Source organism: Mytilus californianus, unplaced genomic scaffold (genome assembly GCF_021869535.1).
Source record: "Mytilus californianus isolate M0D057914Y unplaced genomic scaffold, xbMytCali1.0.p SCAF_10, whole genome shotgun sequence".
NCBI classification, from domain to species: domain Eukaryota; kingdom Metazoa; phylum Mollusca; class Bivalvia; order Mytilida; family Mytilidae; genus Mytilus; species Mytilus californianus.
Window position 1 is genome coordinate 66031106 of NW_026262582.1, and position 15437 is coordinate 66046542.

Consider the following 15437-nt stretch of genomic DNA (forward strand, 5'->3'; position numbering starts at 1 on the left):
GGACTATAAGATACAATCTGGAGAATTTATATCTATAACTCCATGCATGACATAAGCTCTATTAATTTGAAGTTTCTCGAAAAATAACAATACACAGGAAAAATATAGAGGTACACACAATTCATGTCATTTGTCTAGCTCATTAACGGACATATTTCGAAATCAGAGTGGGTAAATGTAAGCAAATTTGTAAATAATAAAAATAAAAATTTAAATAAAAAACGAAGTGGATTGAATAACATATAATTTGATGTTTGACTATACAAATGAAACAGATCAAAGTTATTTCATATTAAAAAAGTCGTTGATCAACATTATTTACTTGGACATATTTTAAATTAAAAAAAAAAGGTTCGTTTGTTGATATGTTCATACGTGTTTCTCGTTTTTTATACAGATTAGACCGTTGGTTTTCCTGTTTGAATGGTTTTAAACTAGTCATTTTGGGGCCCTTTAAAGCTTGCTGTTCTATGTGAACCAAGACTGAATTGATTTATAATCTTCCCTGAACTTGGAATGAGTATTTTATTAATTGTGATATCATTTACCATAACGTTATTTATCTAGATCTTGTTGGTGTTTTTATAACGATACCACATATATGCAATGTATTACTTTCATAAAAAAAGGTCCTAAATCATCTTATAAGGTATGTTATCTGGGAGCATATATATAAATATAAAGTGTATTCTCATAAAACAATACAGATACAAAGGTTACAGAGAATTTAAAATCATGAATACAAAATATTGGATGTGAAAAAATATATTAGAAATAAAATTTTTAAACAGGCAAAAAGAGATGAACATGATGACTAAATAAAAATATTTGAAGTTAAATAAAGTAAATAAACATGTTTAAAGAAAAAGTTTTAGTGTTTAAATATGTTGAAATTAAGGTTGAGGAGAAGTAGAACTTTCACCGTGTATATATGTTTTATGAAATTGCAAAACGGTCTGAGTGTCTTTTGTTATTTAGAGTTAAACAGTGACTTGAATTCAAAACATTCTGTCTGGTTAATAGTTCGTTTGGTATCAATCTTTTCTTTTCATCTTGTAAAGCCAGTCAGACTAAAATATAGAGATATTCGTCTACGATATCTCCATTCTGGCATATAGAACTCTTTCTTTGACTTCTGTTAATATGATACCACCCCCTTCTCTATTTGAAGTGAACGATTTGAAGTTCGGAATTGGAAAGTGTATAGCTTAAAGCCTCTTCCGAACATATGAAAGTCCCTACTATGTCATGCATGTACTGGTTACCTAAATTGAAAAAAGAACAATTTAAATTCCGTTTCATCTCCGCATCTAGTTAGTGGTCTACTACTAATCTATCAGAGCTTCTTACTATGTCCCTTACTACTATCAAAGAACTTGTTATTAACTTTTGTAATAAAGCTTATGAAAATAATAGTGTTAATTAATTTTGGAGTGTTAAAAAAATTCTTTAGAGGTTTTAGATAAAATACATGCTTTTGATGGTCCTTTTAATTCTGTTGACAGTTATGAGTTTTCTACTTATAATGGTTTACTTTTATAAATTTTGACTTGGATGGAGAGTTGACTCACTGGCACTCATACCACATCTTCTTATATCTATATATATATATTTCTCAGTCATTGTTAATACTGAATTAAATTTCTAATTCCACCTTTTCCTTGGAAAGACTGTACGTGATGCATTTATGAGTGTTCTGGATAGGCGTGTTTTACATTTGTTTAAACTGGCCAATCAATCGAAGTTTGAGACTTATCGAAAACAATTTTGTGAGGTCAGTATTTTGCATACGAAGAAGGCATTACAATATAATTTGTCATACATCATATTATCTATATTATCCGTTAATAAAAAGAATAACGATGATCTCATACAATTAGGTAATTAAAATTCATGACGGTTTGTTTTATGGAAACCGATCTGAATGTTCCATATAACCCATCAAAATCCACACGTGCACAAGATATATTTTTATTCATATTTTACTATCGGTTTGATAATCTTAGATTTTGTAATATTTATTATGCTTTTAAGAAATATTTGAACTTCTAACGTATAAGAACAATGTAGTTATGAATTTTAGACCTCCCTTGTAAATAGGAAAGGGGCAACCAAATCTTGATACAATAGACACACCGATAAAATATTTTATCAAAGCCTGAACGTATTCCTATGACTGAATCTACGTCTTTCTTAAAAGTTGCATACCTCTACCTTAAATGGGTTTCTGATTGATTGATTTAACCAGCCGATATATTTCTTTTTTAGATAATGATGAAGATCGCCTTTATTGGATGGAATTCAACAGTGGTTTTTTGAAATCATCAACACTAAATGGAAGCAGTGTTATAACGGTTTTCAACACAAATACAACAAATAAAAACCAAGATATTCATGTTTACAGAGGAAACGTGTACTGTGCAAATGGTAATTCTATACTTAATGTGACAGTTACACCAGATGTATCAGCGGATGTCATTTACAATGATACAGGAATAATCTATAGTGTATTCATTTATGACGAAAACTATGACAAATGTACGTATACTTAACAAATTCGATATCCTAACTGTTTCTAAAAGAGTTTATGAAAAGTATTTCAAGTGATAGAAAGAAAACATTTAAACAAAGTTTCATTGTTTTCAATTATAAGTTGACTGCAAGTTGAATACATTTAAATAATTCAATACATTTAGTAATATCATACATTTTAAATAAACGACTACGGATTATCTCATTGAAGTAGATTACGTTACACATTTTCTTATTGTGATGATTTATCAATGTGTTTTAGCATTAATAATACAGTTATCAGTTATTATGTTCATTTTGTTTGATATCCATTACAAATATATTATCTAACGACAATTATGCTTTCACATTTTATATTTATTTTTTTTGTCATTTATGTGAATATGTGTACTAACAAGCTGATTTCATTCATGCATTTCATTTCACTAAATACGTACATTTATGAAGAATCTAACTATAAACATAATATTTAACACTCATACTAACCTTTTGTTTATTTAACTGCGCTAGTTACCAGTATTTATAGAAATGACATGTTTAACAATATCAAAAAGGTTACGTGATTACTTAACACAATTTTTGTATATTATTCTACATTTTGAACTTAGCCAGTGTGATCTTCTATGAACAGGTAGGTACTTGATCAAACAAAAAACACTCGAAAATTGACCACTGTCTACACATGAGCAAATGTTCAAAAAATTAATTAAAACCATTATAAATATGCTATAAGGCGACAGTCTTACAGAACAACTCGTTTCTAAAAACAGCTGCTGTACTCCTTGTAATAAGTGTGATACGTTAACATTGCAAAACATGAGCTGTTTCGGATAGAAACCGACCTTATGCAAATGAATATCAATACATCTGTAAACCTATTTCGGGTTGAAACAATCTCTATGCAAAGGTTGTGACTGTTTGAAAATTGATTTATTATAAAACTCATAAAAATACAGATCAAAAGTCATCATTAATTTTGTATTCGAATGTTCCAAAGTCAATCAAAGTCATATACATGTAAATGTTTACGTGCACTTGCAGAAGGTCGATTTCTATTCGACGCAGGTGACATATTATTGCTGTATTGTATTCCTTTGCATTAACCTTATTGCTTTGTAAGTATACGAATTATGCCTGCGTAACAAAATACTTATTCCTGATATTGTGTTTGTTTTATAACATTTATTTTTATAAAATAAATACCATTTATGCAAAATAGTTTTATGACAAATACAGTTTTAATGTTTCATTAATGAATATGTTGACACTTATTAAACTCATCATAGATACCAGGATTGACATTTTGTACGGCAGACGCGCGTTTCGTCTATAAAAGACTCAACAGTGGCGCTCGAATGAAAAAAGAGTTTAGAAAAATGTGTAGTAATATTTAACCAGTTATCTTATATTTGAACGGCTGTATGTTTACTGACTGTCAATGGTGAGTAGGATTTTTTTCTATCTTAAACAATTTGTTAAATCTGCACAAATGCCTATGACAAGTAAGAAAACCTTATCTATGCAGATACACTCAAAACGGACAATACGTCAAGGGACAAAGCGTTCCATACTGTGCATGCATTAGCTGTCATATGCAGGCGAATCTACATTCAATCAAAATACGACGCTATGTCTCGATATCATACGACTTTTGATGTAACTAAGACTAGTAACTTAGATTTAGTGAGTTGAAAAAGATGAAAGATAATATAGTGTTTTACATCAACTTTCCCCTATTGAACAATGGGGGGAAAAAGATTTAAGGAAACTATATTTGATCTGAACAGCACTTTACAGAACGAGGAAAAACACAATACGTCATTTAAAGTCTTACATTAAAATTTCAGACTTTTCCTCCGCTACAAACTTAGTACTATTCACACAATTTGCTGGCAGCTAGGCAATACTGATCTGTTTCGTCAATGATCAGACTGTTTTTATCTGTAAAAACACAACAACATATTCAATTATATCATCGAGATTGAACAAATGCAAAAGTTATGAACAGTAATGAATGAACAGACAAACACAAACTTCCAGAACAAAACTTGACGTTTGCCAGTTTTGTTGAGATCGAAACGGTCATTCAAGATTTAAATTCACTTAAAAATGAATATCCTTTAAGTGTAGTTCTTTAAACATATACCATAGAACATGACAATACACTGTTAAAAAAGAGCAGCGTTCCAATGAAAGTGTCTCCATTATTCGACATGGTAAATCACGGTGCAGTTATTTACATAATTGCTGTTGTTTTGTTTTATATGATTTAATTTGATTGTAATTATAGGATAGACACCATTGGCCAGTAAATCAGTAATGTCTTACTTAAAGTAAACTATAGTAATGATTATGATACAAACGTAGACATGCAGTATTAAAAAGGAATGCGTAGTACATCTTTGATCAACTGAAAATGGATATCAAAAATAGAAATAAAGGTGAGTTAAACGGTTCTACTCTTCACACGTAATAAACATATATTGGAATAAATTTGCTGGAGGTTAATATTGATAAGTCTTGTCATTATTAGTACCATGGCTCTAAACTCAATGACATTTTTGTTTTGTCTAAATATCATCAGCGTTGACAGAATATGCGCGAGAGAGACTTTACAAAAATAGATCCAGTATGTTACTTTTTGCCATCGAATTATAATGACTGTATAATAGTAAAACGAAGGATATTGGATATCCATCCCTGACACAAAAGCAGTACATACACAATACACAGCCAAAAAAAAAAAAAAAAAAAAAAAAAAACACACAATATACAATATGTTCAGAAATGTCCATATCATTTCAGGTTTTTGTTGGTCATACACCTTTTCTAGAATTCGTAAAGTCTAGTCTTTCTAAACTTTTGTTTTAAGCGTAACTAAAATAAAAGATGACTCAGGATGGTCCTAAAATCCCTTTCAGTCATATAGCTCCAGTAATATAAGAATCAATAGCTGCCATACTTTAGTTTTAGTGTATGGTGTTTCTAATCAAGTGTAATGCACAAAAGCGCGTCAGATGCATCACATGTACTAGGTTTCATTTCAATTGATATGTCAACACTTAATACAGTTAAATAATGAATTACTTCCCATGAACTTTCCATATTTCGTTATCAATGCTAAAACATGAGCTGCTTCGGATAGAAATCGACCTGATGCAAATGAATATCAATACATCTGTTAATCTATTTCGGGTTGAAACAATCTCTATGCAAATATGTTACTGTTTGAAAATTGAGTTGTTATAAATCTCCTAAAACAGATCAAAAGTTATTATTAATTTTGTTTTCGAATTTTTCAAAATCAATCAAAGTCATATACATGTAAATGTTTACGTGCACTTGCAGAAGGTCGATTTCTATCCGACGTAGGTTATTGCTGTATTGTATTCCTTTGCTTTAACCTTATTGCTTTGTAATTATACGAATAATGCATGCGTAACAAAATACTTATTCCTGATATTTTGTGTGTTGTATAACATTATTTTTTGTAAAAAATACCATTCATGCAAAGTAGTTTAATGACAAATACAGTTTTAATATTTCATTAAACAATATGTTGACACTTATTAAACTCATCATAGATACCAGGATTGATATTTTGTACGGTAGACGCGCGTTTCGTCTATAAAAGTCTCAACAGTGGCACTCGAACGAAAAAATAATAAAAAGGCCAAATAGTTAAATAATAATCTGATCGAGATTGAACAAATGCAAAAATGTTTAACAGTAATAAATGAACAAACAAACAAAAACTTCTAGAACAAGACCTGACGTTTGCCAATTATGTTGAGATCGAAACGGTCATTTAAGATTTAAATTCATTTAAAAATGAATATCCGTTTATTGTTGTTTTTTTAAAACATTTACCACAGATCATGACAATAGAATGTTAAAAAAGAGGAATTTTCCAATGCAAGTGTCTTCATTATTCGACATGGTAAATCACGGTGCAGTTATATACATAATTGCTGTTGCTTTGTTTTAGATGATTTAATTTGATTGTAATTTATAGGAAAGACACCATTGGACAGTAAATCAGTAATGTCTTACTTAAAGTAAGCTAAATGATTATGATACAAAACTAGGCATGCAATATTAACAAGGGATGCGTGGTTCATCTTTGATCAACTGAAAATGGATATAAAAAAATCGAAATGAAGGTGAGTTAAACGGTTGTACTCTTCACAAATAATAGATATATTTTAGAATAAATTTTGTTGGAGGCTAATTAAAAAAAAATATTGATAAGTCTTGTCATTATTGGTACCATGGCTCTGAGCTCAATGAAGTGTTTGTTTGTCTACATATTTTCATCTTTGACAGAATACGCACAAGGAGACTGTATGTTACTATTTGCCGTCGAATTATAATGACTGTATGTTTAACAATGTCCATATAATTTCAGGTTCTTTTTGGTCATACAGCTTCTCTAGAATTTGTATATTCTAGGCTTTCACCCGTCTGGTTTAATGGTATTTAAAAAAAAGGATGACTAAGGATGGTTTAAAAAATCCTTTTCAGTCATATAGCTCCAGGACTATAAGAACCAATAGCTACCATCGTTTAGTGTAGAGCATTCCTCATCAAGGTAAATGCATAACAGCGCGCCAGATGCATTGAATGTATTAGGTTGTATTTCAATTTATCTGTGAACACTTAATAAAGTTGAATAATGAATTACTTTTAATGAACTTTCCAATTATAATTTGAAGTCTTACACATCTACCTCTTTAACTACAAAAGAAAGAAATTTTCGTCAAATAAAGATACGGGGAAAACAGACGATGTAAACACACCACATCTTCTTTTTTATATACACCATGTGGATATGGTAATATAGTACACAAAGTTTTGGTGCTTTAATACATTATCGTGTTTCTTGAAAATGTAATATTCAAACAAATAGTCACATTGAAGTGGTCGAAGTATGAAACAGTGTCATTCATTGATAATCAAAAAAGGCGTTTTAACCTCCAAAAAGTGTATTAAGAATGTTTAATGTTTAAAGTTTGAATTACCCTTTGGTATCGTTTGCCTTTCTTTTAATTTCTAGTGAATGCTGTCGTCTTCAGTTAAGTTTTATTGATATAAATAGTTCTAGAAAAACCCATATAAACTCAACGTTAATATTGAAAAAAGGAACAATTTAAGACTGGTCATATTCTTTAAAAATGTAAACGTAAAAACATTCAACTATTTTAGATATTAGCACCTAAGACACTGTTATTCACAAATTGTTTTAAATTATTAATAACTTAAGATGCAGAAATAACACCATGTACAATATTGAGGTATAAATAGATAATGGTACCATATTTAAGTCTTCTGAGTGAACGGTGAAGTATAATAAATCAGTTATTTTTTTCAATATTCGTGTTTGTCGCCAAAACAGCAGGTAAACTAGAGACTAATGCAGTAATTTAAAAAAAAGTCGAGGTTTACGTTTTGGAGTTATTTGGATATATTGAGGGAACATTTTTACCAAATGATTTTGTTATTTCTATAATTCAGAACAAATTCCGCAATAAAGGATGGAACTGCTGTTTATTTCCGGTTAGTTTTGGAGAAGATGTCAAAGAAAATACGTCAAGATAAAAAATCTTCGTAAAAGAAGCAGCTAATTATATAATATCAAGTCAAAAGTGGAGATCACCTGAGAACTCAAGACTTAAATACGATAAATGTTACAAATAAAATAGCATGTTTTTTTTAGATCTAATTTACTAAACAACATGTTCATATATTTTCTTGCAAATAAACTTGCGAACAATACCAATATCAAAACAATGTATTTTGTCTGATCCTTTGTCATACAATATCTTGACATACTGCTACAACAGTGAGATGATTTAAGTTATTTTTTGCTAGCAGGCTGGTTCCATGTTTTAAGTTTAGAATTCCATCGGTAGTCTCATACCACATAAGAAAGTTTTCGATATTTAAAGAACTGACAGGTTATTGCAGATTGTTGTATTGTGTCTGTGATAGAAACAAACGGTTTATTTTTATGTAACTATGTGATTCGGTGTCAGGACAAACATCGGAAACGTAAAGATACTGAGTCTGAATTATATGCTTAGAAAATATCAACATTAGTTTTAATTTCATTCATGAAGCAACACATTTATTTACCATTGCATATTGTTTTTGATACTTTTTATAATAAGCATATTGCAAATTTTACATTGTGCTGAATTATTGTGCATCGACTGACATCGTTAATCATCATGCATTTGATTGTATCCTAAGATCGATGCACTGTTTAAGTTACAAGATAGATTTGACTTGTTAACTCTCTTTGTAATAAACAAAATCATCAAGGTCGAAATGTATCTAGGGTATATAGTTTTGAATGCTCAATACACGTGTATTAGGTGGTTAAATAATCCAAGTCACGCAGTTAAATCCACGCATGCATAGAGCAAAAACAAAGAGCTGTGACTATGTGAAATGTAATAAAGATTGAAAGACTTTTAAAATGTTCATGGTGTGGAAAAAAAGGCTACGTAAATTTTACATTGAGGTTCTGCAAAAGGAAATCACGAATTCACCAACATTCCAACTGACTTCATTTTCAGAAAACGATATCTGTAACAAACATAAACTACTAGCTACTTCTTTACAAGCAGAACCAAATACAATGAAAGTCCCAACTATGTACTGGCTTCCGAAGCTACACAAATCACCTTACAAATATAGATTTATTTCGTCTTCAAGTCATTGTTCAACTACTAAATTGTCTATTCTACTTACTAGTACACTTGGTACAATCAAAAACCTGATAATAAATTGTTCAAATAAGGCATTTGAAAATAGTGGAATTACTACTTTTGGAGTGTCAAAAACTCGTTGGAAGTACTTGATAAATTGCATGCTTATATTGGTGATTTTGAATCTGTTCAAAGTTTTGATTTTTCTACACTATATACCACTTTGCCTCATATTCTTATTAAGAAATAAATCACACACCTAATTAAATGGGCATTTAAAAAGTCGGAATGCGAATACATATGTTCAAACTCTTTTAGGTCATTTTTTAGTAGCAACAAACAAAAGAGCTATGTCAATTAGACATGCTTTGATACTATATCTGCCCTTGAATTTTTACTTGATAACATTTTTGTTCGCTTTGGAGATTCCGTATATCGTCAAGTTATCGGAATTCCAATGGGGACTAACTGTGCACCACTTATTGCGGACCTGTGTTTGTATTGTTATGAATTACAATTTATGACTAAAATCAGCAAAGACCCATCGAAATAACATCTGATACAAAAATTTAGCAATACTTTTAGATATTTGGATGATATATTGGCTCTCAATAATGACAACTTCAGTATGTATACTAAAGAAATTTATCCTGTTGAACTTACTTTAAATAAAGCTAATACTAACAATGACCACTGTCCTTTCCTCGATCTTGATATCTATATCATTAACGGGAAGCTTAATACAAAAATTTATGATAAAAGAGATGATTTTGCATTTCCTATCGTTAATTATCCATTTTTAGATGGTGACGTTCCCTTGTAACCTTCTTATGGTGTTTATATATCTCAACTTGTACGATTCGCTCGTGTATGTAACAACGTATTAGATTTTAGCGAGAGAAATTTATATATTACTGAAAAATTATTACACCAGGGTTTTCGATATCATAAACTAGTCAAAACATTTACTAAATTTTTTCATCGGTATAAGGACATCATTCGTAAATATAACTCAACATGCAGACATCTTATACGTTCGGGTATTTCACATCCAATCTTTTATGGTAATATTCTTCACAAAGCACAAAAATGCCAGTATTCACCTCAAAAGCTAACAAAACCTTTAAACAGACTTATTAAGAAGGGATATAGTTACGATACTGTTGTCAGGTCATTAAAGATTGCATATTTTGGCTTTAATATTGATTCACTTATAGGGTCTTTGCATCGGAATTAAACATATTTATTCTAAAACCAGTTGTTGGCATGACACGGGTTGTGTTCTTCTCATTTATTTTATGACGGTATAATACTAAACCCCTAACAGGAGGGATTGTGCCTGATATTCATATGATGAAGACATAATCTTTCAATCAGTGTAATTGAGGTCTGGAGCAAGCATGTCAGTAACTGCTAGTAGTCTGTTGTTATTTATGTATTATTATCATTTTGTTTATTTTCTTTTGTTTCCTATTCTGACATCGGACTCGGACTTCTCTTAAACTGAGTTTTACTGTGCGTACTGTTGTACGTTTGTTTTTTCTACATTGGCTAGAGGTATAGGGGGAGGGTTGAGATCTCAAAAAACATGTTTAACCCCGCCGCATTTTTGCGCCTGTCCCAAGTCAGGAGCCTCTGGCCTTTGTTAGTCTTGTATCATTTTTAATTTTAGTTTCTTGTGTATAATTTGGAGTTTAGTATGACGTCCATTATCACTGAACTAGTATACATATTTGTTTAGTGGCCAGCTGAAGGACGCCTCCGGGTGCGGGAGTTTCTCGCTGCATTGAAGACCCATTGGTGGCCTTCGGCTGTTGTCTGCTCTATGGTCGGGTTGTTGTCTCTTTGACAGATTCCCCATTTCCATTTTCAATTTTACCTCTGCCCTGTTTCTTTATTTATTACTTTGGATTTAGTGATCCATGTATGGCAAAGTGAGCTGCCTTGTTAAAGACTATGCGTTGCCCTCTAGATGTATTCAGTATATTTGTCAGTCTTTTTGTTGGATATATAGTCCGTTACATACGTTGTCGTTGGTTCTCTTGCTGCATATGCCATTGTTTGTTCTTCTGTTTTGTTTCGTCTGATTCTTTTGGACGGGTTTAATTTTATTCTATATTTAAAATAAGTTAGCATGATTTTCAATATATGAACATTCTAAAACAAAGTTTAGTTAAGCAGAATTATGTGAAACCCAGACCATCAACCTGATCAAAAATGAATTGAATAATCATTAAATTATATCAACATCATATTGAACATCGACTATAAGATACTCGGACAAAGAGATTGACCGAATATTGTTTTTGTAATACATGACGTCACATTTGACGTCGACAGGAAATGTTAAAATATCAAACCTTGATGCGTGTATGTGACGTTTGTTTATATAGTACACACGTTACTATCGTCATCAGTTTCATCTTCATGCAATGCAGTTTATTAATTGAAAAATGTGTTTTCTCCGTTGTCACATGAAGTGTAGAATTATTCCAGCAAAAAACACGAATAAATAATGAAAAATTGAACCTCTTCAGCAAAACTAACAAAGCAGAAAATTGGACGTGTGTGAAATAATCAATCGTGATGTATCATTTAATAAACACCAAAGACAGAACAGAACAGTCGACTGGGATTATAAAGACAAAAGTTGGAGGATCACTTAGATTAGAAGAGTCATTTATAATCCAAAAAAGTATGTGATTTCCTTATTTATAATCAAATGTAATCGCAAAAATACCAAAACGTCAGAGTATATTCAAAACGTAAAATCAGGAAAAACCGAAAAAAAAAAGACAATATCATTCTACGTAAAGACAATTGTCATATTCTTGACATGATACAGGGATTTTCTGAGTAAACTGCTGGGGGTAAAACTGATTTATAACTAGCGTAACTTCTTATTTGTATTATAGTTGTATATAGTTTAGTTCCGTTATTTTGACAAAATTGTGTAAGCAACGCACACAGAAATTACTGGTAAAAATGACAGTAACTGGGATAAATTCATCAAAATGATAAAGTAATATATTGTATTGCATTTGATATACTCGTTGTATTCTATGTAAAGGAAATGAAACGCAGTAACAAAGTTGTCTAGTCCAAAAAGAAGCACACTCGGAGGAACTGACTACAATACATTTAGATGACCACTTCTTTTCGATCTAAATAGCTTCCGTTACCATATTACCAGAATATAAAAGTACACTAAATGTACGTAACTGTACGCAAAATTGTGTCTTAGAACGATCAAATGTTAGACTAATGTATGTTAACGTTAGTGTAAAAGTTACTCGATTATACTATATTATCATTTGACTTCATTTATACTAGTAAAAAGAAGAGAACTGTGAGAGTGAAGAAGACATGTATTAAATTTTCGCTGAGTTCGCTTTTTACGAAGGCTTTGGTAATTTGTGCCATCGGTCTGTTTGGCTCCCCGTTGACTATTTGATAGATTTACATACCTGTAGATCTGGGCTAATATGCATAAAACCACTTTTGTTAAGATATCCAATCGTAGTACTAATTAATCGTAGGACATGTAACCCGTCCGTTCGGAACAAGTAGTTTTATGCATATCAACCCTGACAAGGAAGCATATTTGTTTTTAATCATAGGTCTATGTTGTCACAAAAGCAAAAAGCAGATTCAGCATAACATTTCAGATAATTTAATTCAACTATATATAATTATATCGAAACAAGATACACGAAGAGCAACATGGAAAAAACAAAATATCCTAAAATGCAACAGCATCATATACTGACACAAACCAATTTAAGGAATATCCATGATAAAATATACACCAATTAAAACATCGTTTAACAGAATTGCTGTCATATTTAAATGTCGCAATAAACACAGATGCAAGGATAAACGTACCAAATTACGGTCTGTGTCTTATCTAGGGTTTTGAAATTGAATTAGAGTCAGAATAACAAGTCTCGTAATACTTGTGGAATGCAACAACTGCTGAAACATCCACATCATCTTAGCGAAACTATATAACATAAAAGTATAGATTGTATACGTTTATGGCATTTTTTATCTAACAAAGAATCCTTCTTTTTTTGTAATTGTTGACACAGCATACGTGCATTAAGTTGTAAAAGCTGATAAAACTAATTTTGATTGTATATGTGTTTTCTGGCTGGATAACTATATACAATAAACTTGTTTTTTAAGATTAACAGGTACAGATCGAAAGGGTATTGATAGAATGGAAAAGAAAATATGGCTTTTTCTTTCTAGAAAAAGCGAGACAACGCTGCAATGAAGACCAATATTTATAGACAATTTAATGCAAAAAAGACATTGTCAAAATATTTATAATAATAAAAAATTTCAAAAATTAAACTGGCTTAAAAAATAAGACCGTTGCATGTTAAACTCAAACTATGTATGTGATGGAATATTCTGTCTTTAATTCGTTATTACACATGTTGATATTTCACTCATTTCCTTGTAATATTGGCGACCAAAAGATATCATGCAAAATAAATAAAAATAAATTTGAATCTACGTTGTCAAATGTTGTATTTCTCCTTTTGGTTTATTTGTTATAATGCAGTTACATATGTTTAAGCAAGTGTCTTGTTAATATAGACACTATATCATTACAATTGTAGTGTAGTGTGTTTATTGTACATTGTGAAAAGTCCGCATCCTACCAATAATATGACAATAGTGTATCTTTCATCTTGACAGATGAACATATAGCCAACTGTTAATGAAAAACGTCAATTTAAAAAATAAAATAACAAAAATACCGACTTCCAAGGAAAATACAAAACGAGTACTTTATCAAATGGCAAAATCAAAAGCTCAAATACTTAGAATGAATGGAAAACAATTGTCATATTCCTGACTTGGTACAGACATTTCCTTATGTAGAAAATGGTGAATTAAACCTGGTTTTATAGCTAGCTAAACCTCACATTTCTATGACAGTCGGATAGAATCCAATTATATTGACAACAATGTGTGAGCAAAACAAACAGACAGAATAGGTAAAAATGTCAAAAATTGGGGTTTAGCAGTCAATATTGAATTATTATCTTAATCACTGTAAAAACAAATGACTACATGTATTTCAACAAAGAAATACAAAATGGCATAGAAACACTCCATAGACAAAGTATATAAGCAAAATAGATAGACAAGAATACAAAAATGACCATAGCACAGTAACACAATGGCAGGATGTATAAATACCGAGCCACGCCAAAAGTATATTACAAAAAATGAACTAAACAGTAAAGTAAAAATATAGAGAGACAAAGAAATAGAACACTATAAAACGTATGTAAGATAATAAGCAATGTAAGTTCCTAGAATCTATATTTCAAGGCCATTATGTACTATTTGTGAAGTTGATACGGAATATTTATCAACAAGGTTTTGGTATCTTCCGATGAACTTTTTTAGAAATAGGACGAGACGTTCTTTGACATAACCTTGGTTCATCAACTTTCTGCTCATGCACTGGTGACGTTTTGTAAGGCCTGAGTAGCAGCTGCAAGCTCTTGAATACCGAATGAGTTAGGAAATGTATATCACATATGACGGTGAAGTTGGTATATTGCTGCTAAGGTGGGGAACATTGATAATTATAATAGTCTCGTTTTTGAGCACTGAGATGACCGTTTAGGTCAAATTATAAAAGTTTGTTGATAACTAATTAGTGAATGGTATAAGATTAAAAAGGGAAATAGTATTGAGTAATAAATTACCGGATCTTAACAAATAATAATCATTTTGATTTTCTATTAGATAAGAAATCTAAACAATTATGAATATGAATAAGTCATCTAAACTATAAAGATATATAATATTTACCTCGACTATGGGCGATGACAAACTAGAAAAACAAATTTAAAACATTTCTTAAAAAACTGTGCCAGATGAATATCCTCTTATACAAGGTTCAATAGACATCGGTCTCAGTTGTAAGCTGCATCACTCAGTCTAACATGTTTATCATTAAATCAAAATCTTTTGTTGATTTAATAACATGGAGCTTTATAGCATTGTTCACAAAACACTTGCGAGGTTTTTTCCAAATCGAATTGACATTTGTTGATCATCAACGTTCAAATGATCAATGAATGAATATATGCATAACATAACATGAAACTGAACATCATTAGTAATTTTTTCTATATCAGATCAGGGTATACAAATTTCAAA

At 30.7% G+C, this 15437-nt stretch overlaps 1 long non-coding RNA gene across 1 annotated transcript; it reads left to right on the top strand.

The window, feature by feature from the left end:
* The first annotated feature begins 3400 nt into the window (after window positions 1-3400).
* On the top strand, window positions 3401-8718 carry LOC127719015 (uncharacterized). Its single transcript, XR_007990100.1, has 4 exons — window positions 3401-4973; window positions 6548-6695; window positions 6941-7123; window positions 8047-8718. It is a non-coding gene; the product is annotated as an uncharacterized LOC127719015 (long non-coding RNA).
* The last annotated feature ends 6719 nt before the right edge of the window (window positions 8719-15437 follow it).